Here is a 12,934-nt window from a genome sequence, read left to right on the forward strand (position 1 = left end):
CAATACCAAAACTATGGTACGACTTTTAGGAACATCCTCAAAACAATAGCAGCAACAACAATAAAACAAATCAATGCTTTGGAAGATAAGGATACTCATTATTTAAGGATTTGAAGGACTAAAGAGGAAGCCAAAATTATTTATTATATTTTAATGTCTCATGGTTCCATCAGTCTAGGGCAGGTAGGAGGATGCAGTGTTATATTAGTATGAAACCAGAGAATCCATGTCCAGGAAATGGTCTCGATGCCCATTTCTGCCATTCACTGACTACGTGTCTCGTCTACTATTTGCTCTTTTGTAGCTACATTTTACTTTCATCCATGAAATAGAAATAATGGTAGCTCCAGTTCTACCAGTTTCACAGGTTGGTCCCAAGTATCAATTAAGATGTTGTATGTGAACATTCCTTGTAAAATTACCATAAAATCCTGGGTTAGAATTATTATTGGAGAATCAGTTGAGTTAGACTGGTAATCAAAGATAGGGACACTTTAGGGACCAATACGATTGACTACTTAACCCTCATTGAGTTTATGTTCACATTGGTGTGTTTCCTCTCTGCAATCAGGCAAGGCAAAGGATGTCCCTGAGGTCTAGGGGGGATATACGTAGAGGAGGTCCCTGCTGCCTTCCTTTTCTTCCACAGAAATGCCAGAGCAGGGTTAGGGTCTCAGTGGCTCACATGGAGAGTGGACTCCTCTGGGTGAATTCACAAAATATCATTCTTTATATTGATTTATGTTTTTAGGTTAGAGAAAGTGTCCACTCACTTCATGTCATCTGTTCCATAAATGCACTTTCTAGCTTTATAATTCTTGGCTGGGCCAATTCATGTTAGACTTAATTGTCCCTGGTTTTCTTGGCGTTCCTGTGAGGTTCAGGCCTGACCAATGGAAAGAGAGACTGTCTCCTCTTGTCCAGAATCATTTGTTCCCATTTTAGGGATGATAAAAAAAAATCCAGAGACATGTTTATATCTTCCTCAAAGATACTTACATTCCAGATTAGAAACTTTTCCCTCTTCTCATGACATTTTATCTTCCAGAGAAAAATATAACATCTCTCTTCTGGCATCTACCTGCCTATCATCTTTCTCTCCAGATGGGAGGATGGGAAGATGGGAAGAGGTCTCAGCAGTTTCCATATAAACTCTGAGGTTGTTGGGGGTTCTTATCCTGTGATGAAAACTGCATATGCAGCGACATCTGACCTGCACTTCATGTCTCCATGCATTTATTGAATAAAAATGTGGTGGGCTACCTTGCTAGCTTACAGGTGCGGCAACATCTTGCTCCTTCACAGTTTGGGCCCTTGCACTTGCTTCCTGCTTTATTTATTGAGCCTATGTAAGGTAACAGCCACATAGAACTTTATCTTCGGCTCTAGAAAATGACCATTTTTAGTAGTTCAAATTTAAGAATCATTGGCTGAATATTGGAGACCTTTCTAGCAGCCTTTACCAAGAAATAGGCAGAGCCAGGCTTGGTGGGACCTGCTGTAAGCTTGGCTGCTCAGGAGGCTGAGACAAAAGGATTGTGAATTCCAGGTCAGCCTGAACAACAGAGCAAAAAGCTATCTCTTAAAAAAAAAATCCAAACAAAAAACGCAAATAGGAACATATTTTCCTTCTCTTCCTCTTTCTTTCTTTCTTTCTTTTCTCTTCTTTTCTTTCTTTCTTTCTTTCTTTCTTTCTTTCTTTCTTTCTTTCTTTCTTTCTTTCTTTCTTTCTTTCTTCTTTCTTTCTTTTTCTTCTTTCTTCTTTCATTCATTCTTTCCCTTCCTCCTTTCCTTCCTTCCTTCCTTTTTGTCATAGGGCATGTGTGCTCACTGGAGAGACAGAAAGCAAGAATTCACCCCCGGAGGGATGGCCATGCTGCAATTCCTTCTCCTTCATTCTCTTCTTAGGATTTTGGTCATGCACACACATATGCCTGGAGGTTTAAACAGCTGGATCTGGGACTCAAACCGTGGGTGATCATGTGGGAGTCCAGAGCCTTAACCACTATGCAACCTGTTAGCCCCCAAACTTTTCTGATTGGTATTTACTACACCAAGGGAATAACTTGAGGCTGACAGGCACTTTTTCTTTCTTTGGTAGTGTGTGTGTGTGAGATGCTGACATCTCCAGTGTAGAATTTCTTTGGAAATAGGTTACCATATGTGTTTGTGATGGCTGGAAAGTGGTTTAAGAGAGAGGTAATTCATCTTGTCTGTATCCAGACTTTTGTGAAATGAGGGACAAAATTTTTACTTGCTGGCTTTTAGGACAGCTCTCACTGATTAAAGGTCATTCTTGATGGTAGTTTGACATTCCCTCAGCAACTAGTGCCTTGAAGAAAGCACTAGACTCATAATAAAACCTGCTTTAGAACCAGATGCTAGTTCTGAATGTTATTAGTTAGATAGTCTTGGGAAAAATCACTTAAATTCGCTAATCTTTAGTTTCCTCATTTATTAAATTAAGATGACTGAACTGCTTGACAGGAATTTTTTGAGGGTCAAAGGGACCATTGGGTGAGATATTTTTTAAAGTTATGAAGTGGCAACAGTGAGACTTTTATGAGGGTTTTTATAATATTAAAACAATTTTTTTCTACTAGAATAACTTAAATATCCAACCTGGTATGTGTTCCCTTCTTCTGTACTTCAGGTAGAAAATGAAGAAATGCAGTGTATCTAATATCACTCATTGCCTATTCTCCTTATAAGTTTTAGGAGGATATGTAATTACTCTGATAGAAAACGAAAATCTCCTTGACAAGTGAACAAGTAGCCTCAGTTAGCAGTGTCTGTATCTTGAGAAATAGGGATTTTCCTGGGTGATTTCTGGGGCATAAGCTATACCAGTGAGAGAGTGCCTTGGTGAAAGAGATTTGAAAAAGATTTTAGGCTGTGACCTTAATGCACTGGATACCTAAGGCCCTCCCAGGAAAAGTATTTGAACCAGAAAAGTTTGCTTGGAGAGAGGGTTATGTCATAGACTTGGGCTGACTTCCGGGAACCAAGGGAGAGAACAACAGGTACATCAAGAGTTCCCTAGTGAGTTAGCTCCAAAGGGAATGGCTCATCAGCAGAATCTTGTAACATCAAAAAGCGGGATACACTGTCCTCCAGAGTCAGAATTGAGGGAGTCCATGTGAGCCAGGAATCCCAGGAGGCAGGAGATGGTGAGGCCCTATGGAGGCTTCCTGGTGGCAATTGTTACTTCAGCATTGCCACTGCTGAAGGTTGTTTCTGTGTGTATAATCACCTCTGCTCACTGTCATTGCTGTCGGGAATCACCTTTGGAGCCATAATCGTTGGAAGGTGTTACCATAGATAAAGGGAAATTGTCAGCGTGAGTCAATGTTGGAACATATGTTGTACAGCAGCACTTCCTATTGTGTCTTTGGCATTTTTTGAAACATTAGTTTGTACATTTCCATGATAATTCTGTAAAGTCAGGTATTATCCACATTTTCAGAGGTAGGAGCTGACACTTGGGGAGCTTAAGTAACTTGACTAAAGTCATGCAGTATAGTGAATGGTGGAGCTGGGATCTGAACTTAGATCAAATTGCCAAAACTCAAACCCTTTTTATTATTAACACATTTTGTTACTTAATGGTCTTCAGCTTTTATTATCATCCCAGGGAGAGTCATGCTAGATATCTGGAGATGGGTAGAGATATTTTTATCTTCAATGCACTCTCCACTAAATAGAAAAAATTACAATTTCCCACTGGACAATCTGATGAGATTAGAAGCTCAGAAACTCTGGGTTAGAGCCCAGGCTATTAACAGGGATCCTTTACATTAAGTCTACGTACTGCTTTCTGGTGAAATATGTATCTCAAAAGGAGAAAAAAATAAAACACTTTCACATGGAAAAAGACTGCCATAATAATAACAATAAAAATCTCTACTTCCTTCAAATAAACAGCCTAGGTTTAAAATCAGGATAGCTAAACAATGATAAATCATAAGACGTGCTTAAAGTTTAAAGTAACAAATAAATGAAACAAATAGTAAAAGAGAAAATCCAAAACATTGATAGAATTGGCTTCCTACCTGTCAAACAGCATGTGATTGAATGAGTCTCAGCATCCACTGCTGGCTTCTAAGTAGAATTATCCATTATGTGGGGAAAGAAGATCATGGCGGAACTCAGTGACTGGCCTTAGATAATTGGCTCACCTAGCGCATCCTGATCATTTAGTTTTAAAATTCGTTTAAATTGTACAAAGATGAAAATCAGCCCAAGTATTGAAAATGCCCTTGGAAAAAAGGAAAGGGAATGATAAACGGTCCTGTGTCTTCACTGGGCATCATGTCCACAGTCCCCTGGGGTGGCTGAAAATTCCTGACTGGCTTAATGTCTCCCTTAATGATGACAAAGAAGGACTGAGTTGTGTTTAATGATGTTTTAAGTAGATCCTAAGTGGAGGCTCCTGACCAACATCAAGGGGTAGAGAAAATACAAATGAATTCCAGAAACAAAACAATAAACACAACCCTCCTCCTGTAGCAGCGAGGATTAATAAAACCCAGAAAGCCCATGGGACCAGTTAGCATGCACAAATCTGAAAGTGCGTGGTGCTGTCTTAAGTACTGCTGTCGGTTGGATATGCACAACCAGGTAGTTTCTCCGGACATCTGAGTTTGCAGAGCAGGTACTTGCAAATCTGGAAGAGACATTTAAAAGGTTTTTATATTTTTTTAAGTTTATCTGTTTCTTCAATGAGTGATGTGTATGTGTGTGTATACACACATACACACACACACATATATATACACATATGCATATACACACACACGCGTATATATATACATATATATACATATATATACATACACATATATATACATATATATACATATATACATATATATGTATATGTATATATACATATATATATGTATATATGTATATATATATGTATATATATATATATGTAGAGAGAGAGAGAGAGAGAGAGAGAGAGCTTCCCCAATGGGGTCTTGAATCCATAATTCACTACCAGGCTCAGACAAGCCTGGCATTATAGGCATATGTTCCTGGTATACTCAGGGAGGTCTCTGGATGTGAAATTAGAACCTTCACATGTAGAACATCATATTTACCATTGCATCACTTATCCCTCCACTTGTATTTTACATTATAAATATATATTAAAAAATCTTGTTTTTATAGGAACTTAAGAAAGGACCAGCAGAATGGTTACATCACTGGACTCCCACATGGCCTACTATGGTTTGAGGTCCAGATACATTGGCTCTGAGTGTGTGTGTGCCTGCATGCCCAAAATCCTGAGAGGAGAATGGAGAAGGGATTGTGGTATGGCCATTCCCCCCTACGGGGTGATTTCTCGCTTTCTGTCTCTCTGTCGAGTGCACGCACCCTATAGCAAAAATCTCTTTTATTTAAAAAAAAAAAAGGCAGAAAGAATTGACCTTAGTCTCATCACCAAAAAGAAGATCTTCAGCTTTATCATATGAATCCTTTCTATTCTAGTATAGATTATACTTTTTAAAGTCTAGTAGCAATCATATTACATATATAATTTATATTTTCAGTTATTATTTGTTAAGCATTTTTCTTTTTGAACCACTTTCACAATGATTTTTCTTCATGTTCTTGTTAGTTTTGTTACCAAATTTTTCATTCTCATAAAAATTTCTATGATGACAATTATTGCACATTATTTCCTTATTTCCAAATGATTCCTTTGGATTTCTTTCTTTCTTTCTTTTTTGAGAGAGATTTTTGCTGTAGTGTGTGTGCGTTTGCCCAGAAAGTCAGAGAGAGACACAGAGACAGAAAGCGAGAAATCACCCCCCAGGAGGTGATGACCACGATGCAATCCCTTCTCTATTCTTCTCTTTGGATTTTGGGCATACACGCACATGTGCCTGGTGTCAGTTTTAAGCCACCAGGTCTGGGACTTGAACCACTGTTGATTACATGTGAGTCCAGTGATGTAATCATTACACCATCTGCTGGTCCCTTCTTTGGATTAATTTCTAAAGGTAGAATTTCTGGATCAAACAATAGGTCTTTATACATGCTGTTAATTTGTTTCCCAGAATGATGCATGTTTTTGTTTATGATAATATGTTTTTGCTTATTATAGTATGTGCTCATTAGCACTAGACATCCTTAGTTTTGAATGCTGTTAATTTAAATGAAAAAGTATTTATTTGTTTCATGTAAATGTGTTGGGTGCTGTTAAAATGTTTTTCCCAAGTTGGCTTCCAGATGTTTCTTTTTACTTTTTTAATTTTTTTTTTTTATTCCCAGAAGGTTCATGTGTCTATTGGAGAGAGAGAGCAAGCCCAGAGAGCCCTCCTCCCCCCGGCCCGCTGTCATGGTGCATGGTCACACAGCAATCCTTTCTCCTCCATCTCTTCCTTTTCTTGGGATTTTGGTCATGCATACACATGGAATTAGTGTGTTTTTTAAGCTGCAGGGTCGGAAACACAGACTATGAAGCTGGCCCTGGAGGACCTAGCCTCTTTAACCTACCCTGGACTGGTCTGAAGGATGTTTCTTGATGTTATTTGCTTTTCTCCTGTTCTCTGCCTATTCAGCTGGAATTGATTTCAAACTGGCCTCCCTTCCTCCTCTGTCCTTACTATCGTTTACATGCTGCTGAAACGATTCATGAAAGCACGGCTCTCATCACGTCACCCCTCCCTCAGCTCTTTCGAAGGGTCTCTCTGTCTACAGAGGAGAGTAAGTTCCTTAGCCTCACTATTCTAGTGCACGCTGAAAAATCTGCTAAGAGGACAGATCTCATGTTACGTGTTCTTACCACAATAAAATAAAAATTTAATTCTCAGAATTTTATTTTTGTAAGTGTTCAGAAACTATATTTGCTAAAATTCACAGTATAGGTTGTAGCATATATGAGTAAAACAGTGTTTTCTTGTTATCATTTTTGGGTTTAAGGTCATTCCTTAACTGACAGGTAATTTTCCTGGCTTTTTCTGAGAGAACCCAGATCCTATATTATTAACGTTATTTTACTACTGAAAATATAAACTTTATCATATGATAAAAAGCTGAAAATGATCACTCACTGTATAATGCCTAAGAACATTTTTTAAAGTAATAAAAATAATTATTTTCCTCACTCATGGTTGGCAAGTAACCTATAACCAAATGCCAGTTTGGGGAAATGATTACTTGTTTAAATTATTGAAACGAATATAAAAATTAGGAAAATCTAATGGTAACAATACTGAAAAGATGATCTGTAAGCAAAAATGTGTCCTTATTGAGTACTATTTAAAAACTCAGAACTGTGAACCGTTTGTATACAACATGCAGGTCTAGAAATCATTTATCTTGGAAACGTGGCATTGGATTAGAAAATGCAAATAAAAAGGAGTACAAAAACCAGTGTTATGCTGAATGAGCTACATAGTAAAGAAATTATTTTCTTTATTGTAGAAGACTAAGTGTATTAGTGACTGCAGGCCAGGAATCCAATTTGTGAAGATAACTGGAGATTGTGCATATGTATCTTTGGCTCTGAAACACATTCCTAACTAATATAGATTCCACTGGCCTAAAAATAATTTAAAGGATGTCCCAGTTTTTTTTTTTTTAATGGCATTTAAAAAATAGATGTTTGGAAACGACTAGAAATTTCTCCAGTTGATTTATCGTTCACGAGTCACAGGAGTAAAGCCGATTTTCTGATACTATGTCCTGCATTTATCTTTCAGGAGCGAGAAAGCATTCTAATTAAAACTAATCCAGTCACGAACTTGAAATATCAGGTGCTTTAATGTGATTTGCTTCTTAACAGCCAAGACTATATTGCCATAAATATTTTGCCCCCGGTTGGTTAGAACCTTATTCAAAATAGTGACAGAGCAGTAATGACTTGTAGGAAGGAGGTGCCTGGGCTTCTGTCAGGAGAACTTGGAGGTTTCTTGGTAGGGCTAAGCCCCAGAAAGGGAGGCAGAGGGGCTCTGTCCTCTCACACTCAAGGAGCGTACGCAGGGGCTCACCTTCAACAAGAAAGGGAGAGAGAGACCTCAGCGAGTCAGACCCGAGTACATGCACTCAGTAATACCAATAACTTCCACACCTCCTCATGATTCTAGACAGTCTTTATCATTCCAAAGACACTGAGTTCAGAACCACCTTCTTCCACCTAGACTGTCCAGTCTCTGTCCCTTTGCCAACATTCACATCCTGAAAGCCCAGCCAGTGTTATGTCCCCAAATGCTGCCTTGACTGCTGCTCTGGAAATAATTTTTTGTGCTCTGTTCTCTATTCTAACTGCCTGAGCACTTAAAAAATACTTTATACCATGTTAGGTTGTTTTATCATGTGCCATGTAACAATGTCTTGGTCAATGCTGGCTCACATATACAATGGTGGTCACATAAGATTATAGCTTGTGGTTACCAGCAGTTGGCATAATGGCTATGTCGCTGGACTCCCAGTAGTCAACTGCAGTTGGAGTCTCAGACCCAGTGGCTTAAACTCGCACTGGGTGCATGCGCGTGCATACCTAAGATCCTGAGAGGAGAATGGAGGAGAAGGGATTGTGATGTGGCCATCCCCCCGGGAGGTGATTTTTGCTTTCTGTCTTTCTGGTGAGCGCACACACCCTATAGCAAAAACCTCTCCAAAAAGAAAAAAAAAAGATTATAGGTTGTTTTCTTTCTTTCTTTCTTTCTTTTCTTTCTTTCTTTCTTTCTTTCTTTCTTTCTTTCTTTCTTTCTTTCTTTCTTTTTTTGGTTAGTGGGCATGCATGCTCATAAGTGAGAGAGAGGCAGAGAGAGAGAGAGAGAGAGAGAGAGAGAGAGACATCTCACTCCCCAACTGGGCAATGTTATGCCGCTATCCTTTCACTTTCATTTCTCTAGCCCATCATAATTTGGGGCACATGTGCACACCTTCAATGTGTGTTTTTCAAACTGCTGGGACTGGGAATTGAACTGTGGTCAGCCTCTTGGGATTGTCTCTCTATGCACAGTGCTTAACTGCTATGCTATACAGTCGGCCTGGTCCGATAACATTATAATAGGTCATGCTGTATAGCCTGGGTGTGTAGGAGGCTAGATCATCTTGGTTTCTATAAGTACACTCTGAAACTTTTGCAAAATAATCAAATCACCTAATGACACATTTCTTTGAACATATCCCCATTGTTAAGAAATGCATGGCTTTATATATGTGTGTATATTTATACAAACATATATACATGAAACACCATAATTTGATTTCGCATTGTATTATGCTATAGTATTGTATTGTATTAAAACTATTGTTATATAAATATATTTACAATGAAACAATACAGCTTTTCTCATGTTAGACTCTGAAATCCACAAGGAGAAGAGTTGAAGTGTAATCCTCTTTATCAACAACATGTCTAATATTGTACATCATATGTAGTAGGTAGTCAGTACAAGATTTTGGAATAAGTAACCAATTATGAGAGTTAGTTAATGAAAATCCTGGCAAATGAAAGATCTGGGTGGAGGACAGTTCAGTAGCAGAGAGTTTGCCCAATGATTTGTATCAACCTTGTGCTCCTCCTGAAGATAGCAAGTTTCTCAGGAAATTCATAGTATGTCATAAAGCTGATTTTATCTGGACAACTTGGAGACAATGGTTTCTTCTCTCCAGCCCCAGCCCCTCGGAGGGTTGCTGTTCTGTGATGGAATCAGGCACTCTTGTGCCCAGTGTCAGTTCCCATCCTTTGCCAGGTGCGTTATGTGTCGTTCAACCTCTCCGAACCCTAGTGACTCTGTCTACACAATGGTGAGGTGAATTCTTACCTTGCAGGCTCTTTGGAAGGTTAAGTGAGAAACAGGGTGGTCAAGTGTCCAGGTGTGTGGCTTATTGTGGGCTCCCAGCACACAGGGGCCCCATCACTACTATCGTTGAAGAGGAGCCTCTCGCACGTCCCACTTGTCTTCACAAGTGTTTTCATCTGGGAGGAAATTAGAAACGCAGCTTATTTATTAACCATCACCACAGTTTATTTAATATTTGTCACCCACACCCTCACAAATTCTTTGTAACATTCATTACCATTGTATTACCTCAGAGCAGCTGAGCCCAGAGGAGGCAGGCAGGGCCTAAACTCTGGAAAATAATCAGGTGCAGTTTAGGTCATGACAATTGAATCATCTCTGACTAGCCTCTCAGGTGCTGTACTGGGGTAGGGGTTTTGTGTATACCTTCTCCTTAGATTCCTGCATCCCTGCACCTGATTGAAGGGGGGATTGAAGGGTTCAACTCTCCTGTCTTCTCTAAGATATCAGCTCATTTTCAGGTCTTTTTGCAAGGCTGGGTTAAACAACAGAAGCATGGCTTTATATATTGAAAAGTGACCAGCCCAGAGTTGCATGGAAGTACCTTATTCTGAGTGGTTGGCTTTTGCTGTTTCCGTTCAGCCCAAGTGCTTCACTGTCGGATAGGGACAATGCCATGCCAACATGGCACAGCTGTTGGAGGGCAGGCATCCTGCTTTAATGAATTGATCAGAAGGGTTTGGGTCCAGCCCAGGTCAGGCCACTGTGGGGCCCAGACTCACGTCAATCTCACCACCCACATGCAAATAGCCCTGCTGTTAGTCATTCAGACTGTTTTTTAAAATTAATTTTTAAATTTACATTTAATCACTGTACATCTTTAGGGTGTACAACATGGTTTTTCTCAGCATGAATATGATTCATTTTAGTCAGGTCAAAGACATTGCTATGTATTGGGTATGGGAAAGGTCACGAGGTATTCTTTTCTATGCAAAATGCATTCTGATTTTTCCAACAACGCAATGCATTATTATCGACAGTTCAGTTTTCATTTTTGTGTCTACTAAACGTGTTGCTTTTTTCCCTGCTCCCCTCCCTCCCACTCCCCCGAACAGTGGATGAACTGACCCCTCCCTCCCAGTGTGGCAAAGCACATTGTGCATAAGCACAGCCTCATTGGCAACGACGGTGATAAATAACCAACGTGTACTTGCTGCAATTTGCAGTTCCCCCAGTTCGCGTGCATCCTTGACCTCATCATCATCTTCACACTACCTGCATTCTTAACCCTGTTTTCCAGATGAGAAATGTGTGGCTCAAGGAATTTAGGACATTTGTGGAGTAGATGGGCAGTAAACGTTACAAATGAGATACGAACCTAGGTTTTCTGGTCATCAACCCAATGACTTAATGAGTAGATAAAAATGATGTCTGTGCTTCAGCTCATGCAGCCCTTGTACCTACCTGCTTACTGGGCAATTACAAGGTAAGTGGGTAAATGGGCTCTTCCAGGTATTCCAGCATAGATGTCCTTCTTACATGAATGGCTCCTCAGCAATTGTATTTACAAGATTCATTTGCAAAGCTCTTCTCCACTGAGAGAGGGAAGGTAAACCCAATGCAGACCCCGTGAGGCTCTTCACCAAGGCATAGTTCCTGCAGCTGCAAATTCATTAGCATTTATTGCTGCCTGCCTCCTCATTTGCCACCAATGACTGGTAGAGGTCAAGGAGGTTAAGGGACTCCCAGAAGGTCCCAGAGCAGATGCGGGGGAGCAGTAGTAACAAAACTCCATCTCACCCTTCCACAGAGGCTCACTCAGTGCCTGAGCTTGAGCATGTGTGCTCGGCCGCACACTAATTAGGACTAACTCGAGGAGTGCCAGCATGCTGTGAAGCTCTTGAAAGATGATCAGAATTGGAGAAATTCATCCAACTCGCTGGAAATGCAACCCATCAGGATACCTTTTTCTCACCATCCTCTTGTGAAAGTGTATTCCACTTCAAGAAGATGTGCGAGTGAAATTTTAATTGAATAAAAGACAGGAAATTCTCCAGGATGGTTCCCATAGCAACTGCTGTGTGTGTATGTGCACGCGCTTAATGCATGCATTAGAGGAAAAATAGCTTCTCTTAGTGTGCAAGTCTAGAATGTAAAACTGGGAAGGGATGGGCACTGGAGTCCCCCACAGTAGCCTAATGCCGGATTTATGACTGCTTTTGAATTGTACCTTTTCTCTCAACATGGTAGTGGCAAACTGTATTTGCTGGTCTCTTCTCATTTCTCGACCTCCTGTGTACAAGATGACACCTTGTTGAGGATACTCTGAGGATAAATCAGCTTCCCTATAAGAAGCAGGTCCTGGTAGCAGGTCTCCATCAGGCTAACAGTCGCTTCTGGAGATCATCTAGCCAGCTGTTTTGTGAGTGCTGGGGTCATGGACTTTGTTGGCAGATGGGGAGGGTTGGGCCCCACCATCCACTTCCTATTTCTGTAAATCTAGGTGTGTTTTTTCACTAGTCAGAAACCCATTTACTTTTTTTGTTCATTTTTATGTTTATTTATTTCCTCTTTGAAAGGCACTCCCAACAGAGTCTTCCACTCTACGATCTCACCCCCCACCTCAAACCAGCTAGTATCATGGGCATGCGTGTATACCCAGCATGCCTAGGAAGACCTCAGGCTGCAAACCCAGGTGCCTCCCACATGGGTTCAGCATTGGGGAGTGTTGTAATACCACTGCATCATTGTGCTGACTAGTTTATTTTTGTTTTTAAAGATTTGTGAAAGGAAGAATAAATCAACTACTCAGGATAGTATTATGTTTGAGAGAAAATCAGAAGAAAACAGACTCAGTGCTTCTTTTCTTTCTCAGAGACTCACAGGAAAGTAGGAAACCCAACTGGTTGTGTTCACACTTCTTTATTAGAGGCCCCCAATACCCTGGAAGGTAGGAAAGTTGTAATTAATGTTTACTGATATAGGTAGTGTGTAAAGAACAGACCAGCCATGAGAGAGGAGTCTTTCTAGATGGGAGAAGTGAGGATAAAGGAACAGAGGAGCAAATCCAAAACAAATTAGCATAGCCCCTCTGTTTATCTCACATGAAACTCTTCTGTAGGCACACTGAGGACATCAATGTCTAACTTGTTCCATGACTCAAGACC

General features: G+C 40.1%; 1 long non-coding RNA gene across 1 annotated transcript; it reads left to right on the forward strand.

Moving 5' to 3' along the window:
* The first annotated feature begins 11,186 nt into the window (after positions 1-11,186).
* LOC102484802 (uncharacterized) lies at positions 11,187-12,701 on the forward strand. The gene is made up of 3 exons (XR_333332.2): positions 11,187-11,253; positions 12,018-12,189; positions 12,547-12,701. It is a non-coding gene; the product is annotated as an uncharacterized LOC102484802 (long non-coding RNA).
* Positions 12,702-12,934: the final 233 nt, after the last annotated feature.

The sequence above is a fragment of the Tupaia chinensis genome, unplaced genomic scaffold (assembly GCF_000334495.1).
Source record: "Tupaia chinensis unplaced genomic scaffold, TupChi_1.0 Scaffold000045_1, whole genome shotgun sequence".
Taxonomy (NCBI): Eukaryota; Metazoa; Chordata; class Mammalia; order Scandentia; family Tupaiidae; genus Tupaia; species Tupaia belangeri.